The sequence below is a fragment of the Arachis hypogaea genome, unplaced genomic scaffold, assembly GCF_003086295.3.
Source record: "Arachis hypogaea cultivar Tifrunner unplaced genomic scaffold, arahy.Tifrunner.gnm2.J5K5 arahy.Tifrunner.gnm2.scaffold_21, whole genome shotgun sequence".
In the NCBI taxonomy this organism is placed as follows: domain Eukaryota; kingdom Viridiplantae; phylum Streptophyta; class Magnoliopsida; order Fabales; family Fabaceae; genus Arachis; species Arachis hypogaea.
The window spans coordinates 982,820-988,821 of NW_027255449.1; positions in this window are offsets into that span (position 1 = coordinate 982,820).

Genomic DNA, 6,002 nt, shown 5'->3' on the forward strand with positions numbered 1-6,002 from the left:
AGTTTCAAAATTTATAAATAAAAAGTTTTCATCTTTTTTTCGTGTCTTCCTAATATTTCTGGACTTTATTTTATTTTTTATTTTAAATAAAAATTTTAATTTTTAAATTTAAAAACTCAAAAAAATAAAAAATTTTGTCTTTTGAAATCTTAGTTTTAAAAATTTAAACTTTTTAAATTTTTGCAGATTGGATATTTCAAAAAATCTTTATTTTTCAACTTTTTGACAAAAGATTTTTTTTAGTTTCAAAATTTAAATATAAAAATTTTCATCTTTTTTTTCTTGCTTCTTAATATTTATGGACTTTATTTTAGTTTTGTATTTTAAATAAAAAATGTAATTTTTAAATTTAAAAATTCAAAAAATAAAAAATGTTGTCTTTTGAAATCCTTTTTTTCAAGAATTTTTTTATTCACCGGTTAGTGCTATATTTTCACAAATATAAAATAAATTAGTTTTAAAAATTTAAACTTTTTAAATTTTTGTTGATTGGATATTTCAAAAAATCTTTATTTTTCAACTTTTTGACAAAAGATTTTTTTTAGTTTCAAAATTTAAAAATAAAAAGTTTTCATCTTTTTTTTCTTGCCTTCTTAATATTTATGGACTTTATTTTATTTTTTATTTTAAATAAAAAATTTAATTTTAAATTTAAAATTCAAAAAATAAAAATTTTTTTTTGAAATCCTATTTTTTTTCAAGAATTTTTTTATTCACCGGTTAGTGCTATATTTTCACAAATATAAAATAAATTAGTTTTAAAAATTTAAACTTTTTAAATTTTTGTTGATTGGATATTTCAAAAAATCTTTATTTTTCAACTTTTTGATAAAAAGATTTTTTTAGTTTCAAAATTTAAAAATAAAAGTTTTCATCTTTTTTTCTTGCCTTCTTAATATTTCTGGACTTTATTTTATTTTTCTATTTTAAATAAAAAATTTAATTTTTAAATTTAAAAATTCAAAAAAATAAAAATTTTGTCTTTTGAAATGCTAAATTTTTTTAAAGAATATTTTTTTATTCATGGATAGTTCTATTTTTTCACAAATATAGAATAATTAGTTTTAAAAATTTAAACTTTTTACATTTTTGTTGATTGGATATTTTAAAAATCTTTATTTTTCAAATTTTTGATAAAAATATAGTTTTTAGTTTCAAAATTTATAAATAAAAAGTTTTATCTTTTTTTCGTGTCTTCCTAATATTTCTGGCTTTATTTTATTTTTTATTTTAAATAAAAATTTAATTTTTAAATTTAAAAATCAAAAAAATAAAAAATTTTGTCTTTTGAAATCTTAGTTTTAAAAATTTAAACTTTTTAAATTTTTGTTGATTGGATATTTCAAAAAATCTTTATTTTTCAACTTTTTGACAAAAAGATTTTTTTTAGTTTCAAAATTTAAAATAAAAATTTTCATCTTTTTTTTCTTGCTTCTTAATATTTATGGACTTTATTTTATTTTGTATTTTAAATAAAAAATTTAATTTTTAAATTTAAAAATTCAAAAAATAAAAAATTTTGTCTTTTGAAATGCTAATTTTTTTAAAGAATTTTTTTATTCAATGGATAGTTCTATTTTTTCACAAATATAGAATAAATTAGTTTTAAAAATTTAAACTTTTTACATTTTTGTTGATTGGATATTTTTGAAAATCTTTATTTTTCAAATTTTTGGTAAAAATATATTTTTTAGTTTCAAAATTTATAAATAAAAAGTTTTCATCTTTTTTTCGTGTCTTCCTAATATTTCTGGACTTTATTTTATTTTTTATTTTAAATAAAAATTTTAATTTTTAAATTTAAAAACTCAAAAAAATAAAAAATTTTGTCTTTTGAAATCTTAGTTTTAAAAATTTAAACTTTTTAAATTTTTGTAGATTGGATATTTCAAAAATCTTTATTTTTCAACTTTTTGACAAAAGATTTTTTTTAGTTTCAAAATTTAAAATAAAAATTTTCATCTTTTTTTCTTGCTTCTTAATATTTATGGACTTTATTTTAGTTTTGTATTTTAAATAAAAAATGTAATTTTTAAATTTAAAAATTCAAAAAATAAAAAATTTTGTCTTTTGAAATCCTATTTTTTTTCAAGAATTTTTTTATTCACCGGTTAGTGCTATATTTTCACAAATATAAAATAAATTAGTTTTAAAAATTTAAACTTTTTAAATTTTTGTTGATTGGATATTTCAAAAAATCTTTATTTTTCAACTTTTTGACAAAAGATTTTTTTTAGTTTCAAAATTTAAAAATAAAAAGTTTTCATCTTTTTTTTCTTGCCTTCTTAATATTTATGGACTTTATTTTATTTTTTATTTTAAATAAAAAATTTAATTTTAAATTTAAAATTCAAAAAATAAAAATTTTGTTTTTGAAATCCTATTTTTTTTCAAGAATTTTTTTTATTCACCGGTTAGTGCTATATTTTCACAAATATAAAATAAATTAGTTTTAAAAATTTAAACTTTTTAAATTTTTGTTGATTGGATATTTCAAAAAATCTTTATTTTTCAACTTTTTGATAAAAAGATTTTTTTAGTTTCAAAATTTAAAAATAAAAGTTTTCATCTTTTTTTCTTGCCTTCTTAATATTTCTGGACTTTATTTTATTTTTCTATTTTAAATAAAAATTTAATTTTTAAATTTAAAAATTCAAAAAAATAAAAAATTTTGTCTTTTGAAATGCTAAATTTTTTTAAAGAATATTTTTTTATTCATGGATAGTTCTATTTTTTCACAAATATAGAATAAATTAGTTTTAAAAATTTAAACTTTTTACATTTTTGTTGATTGGATATTTTTAAAATCTTTATTTTTCAAATTTTTGATAAAAATATTTTTTTAGTTTCAAAATTTATAAATAAAAAGTTTTATCTTTTTTTCGTGTCTTCCTAATATTTCTGGCTTTATTTTATTTTTTATTTTAAATAAAAATTTTAATTTTTAAATTTAAAAATCAAAAAAATAAAAAATTTTGTCTTTTGAAATCTTAGTTTTAAAAATTTAAACTTTTTAAATTTTTGTTGATTGGATATTTCAAAAAATCTTTATTTTTCAACTTTTTGACAAAAGATTTTTTTTAGTTTCAAAATTTAAAAATAAAAGTTTTCATCTTTTTTTTCTTGCCTTCTTAATATTTATGGACTTTATTTTATTTTTGTATTTTAAATAAAAAATTTAATTTTTAAATTTAAAAATTCAAAAAATAAAAAATTTTGTCTTTTGAAATGCTAATTTTTTTAAAGAATTTTTTTTATTCATGGATAGTTCTATTTTTCACAAATATAAATAAATTAGTTTTAAAAATTTAAACTTTTTACATTTTTGTTGATTGGATATTTTAAAAATCTTTATTTTTCAATTTTTGTAAAAATATTTTTTTAGTTTCAAAATTTAAAATAAAAAGTTTTCATCTTTTTTTCTGTCTTCCTAATATTTCTGGACTTTATTTTATTTTTTATTTTAAATAAAAATTTTAATTTTTAAATTTAAAAATCAAAAAAATAAAAAATTTTGTCTTTTGAAATCTTAGTTTTAAAAATTTAAACTTTTTAAATTTTTGTAGATTGGATATTTCAAAAAATCTTTATTTTTCAACTTTTTGACAAAAGATTTTTTTTAGTTTCAAAATTTAAAATAAAAATTTTCATCTTTTTTTCTTGCTTCTTAATATTTATGGACTTTATTTTATTTTGTATTTTAAATAAAAATTTAATTTTTAAATTTAAAAATTCAAAAAAATAAAAATTTTGTCTTTTGAAATCCTATTTTTTTCAAGAATTTTTTTATTCACCGGTTAGTGCTATATTTTCACAAATATAAAATAAATTAGTTTTAAAAATTTAAACTTTTTAAATTTTTGTTGATTGGATATTTCAAAAAATCTTTATTTTTCAACTTTTTGAAAAAGATTTTTTTTAGTTTCAAAATTTAAAAATAAAAAGTTTTCATCTTTTTTTTCTTGCCTTCTTAATATTTATGGACTTTATTTTATTTTTTATTTTAAATAAAAAATTTAATTTTAAATTTAAAATTCAAAAAATAAAAATTTTGTTTTTGAAATCCTATTTTTTTTCAAGAATTTTTTTATTCACCGGTTAGTGCTATATTTTCACAAATATAAAATAAATTAGTTTTAAAAATTTAAACTTTTTAAATTTTTGTTGATTGGATATTTCAAAAAATCTTTATTTTTCAACTTTTTGATAAAAAGATTTTTTTAGTTTCAAAATCTAAAAATAAAAGTTTTCATCTTTTTTTCTTGCCTTCTTAATATTTCTGGACTTTATTTTATTTTTCTATTTTAAATAAAAAATTTAATTTTTAAATTTAAAAATTCAAAAAATAAAAAATTTTGTCTTTTGAAATGCTAAATTTTTTTAAAGAATATTTTTTTATTCAGTGGATAGTTCTATTTTTTCACAAATATAGAATAATTAGTTTTAAAAATTTAAACTTTTTACATTTTTGTTGATTGGATATTTTTAAAAATCTTTATTTTTCAAATTTTTGATAAAAATATTTTTTTAGTTTCAAAATTTATAAATAAAAAGTTTTATCTTTTTTTCGTGTCTTCCTAATATTTCTGGCTTTATTTTATTTTTTATTTTAAATAAAAATTTAATTTTTAAATTTAAAAATCAAAAAAATAAAAAATTTTGTCTTTTGAAATCTTAGTTTTAAAAATTTAAACTTTTTAAATTTTTGTTGATTGGATATTTCAAAAAATCTTTATTTTTCAACTTTTTGACAAAAAGATTTTTTTTAGTTTCAAAATTTAAAAATAAAAATTTTTCATCTTTTTTTTCTTGCCTTCTTAATATTTATGGACTTTATTTTATTTTTGTATTTTAAATAAAAAATTTAATTTTTAAATTTAAAAATTCAAAAAATAAAAAATTTTGTCTTTTGAAATGCTAATTTTTTTAAAGAATTTTTTTTATTCATGGATAGTTCTATTTTTCACAAATATAGAATAAATTAGTTTTAAAAATTTAAACTTTTTACATTTTTGTTGATTGGATATTTTAAAATCTTTATTTTTCAAATTTTTGTAAAAATATTTTTTTAGTTTCAAAATTTATAAATAAAAAGTTTTCATCTTTTTTCGTGTCTTCCTAATATTTCTGGACTTTATTTTATTTTTTATTTTAAATAAAAATTTTAATTTTTAAATTTAAAAATCAAAAAAATAAAAAATTTTGTCTTTTGAAATCTTAGTTTTAAAAATTTAAACTTTTTAAATTTTTGTTGATTGGATATTTCAAAAAATCTTTATTTTTCAACTTTTTGACAAAAAGATTTTTTTTAGTTTCAAAATTTAAAATAAAAATTTTCATCTTTTTTTCTTGCTTCTTAATATTTATGGACTTTATTTTATTTTTGTATTTTAAATAAAAAATGTAATTTTTAAATTTAAAAATTCAAAAAATAAAAAATTTTGTCTTTTGAAATCCTTTTTTTTCAAGAATTTTTTTATTCACCGGTTAGTGCTATATTTTCACAAATATAAAATAAATTAGTTTTAAAAATTTAAACTTTTTAAATTTTTGTTGATTGGATATTTCAAAAAATCTTTATTTTTCAACTTTTTGAAAAAGATTTTTTTTAGTTTCAAAATTTAAAAATAAAAGTTTTCATCTTTTTTTTCTTGCCTTCTTAATATTTATGGACTTTATTTTATTTTTTATTTTAAATAAAAAATTTAATTTTAAATTTAAAATTCAAAAAAATAAAAATTTTGTTTTTGAAATCCTATTTTTTTTCAAGAATTTTTTTATTCACGGTTAGTGCTATATTTTCACAAATATAAAATAAATTAGTTTTAAAAATTTAAACTTTTTAAATTTTTGTTGATTGGATATTTCAAAAATCTTTATTTTTCAACTTTTTGATAAAAAATTTTTTTAGTTTCAAATTAAAATAAAATTTTCATCTTTTTTTCTTGCCTTCTTAATATTTCTGGACTTTATTTTATTTTTTATTTTTTTTAATTTAATTT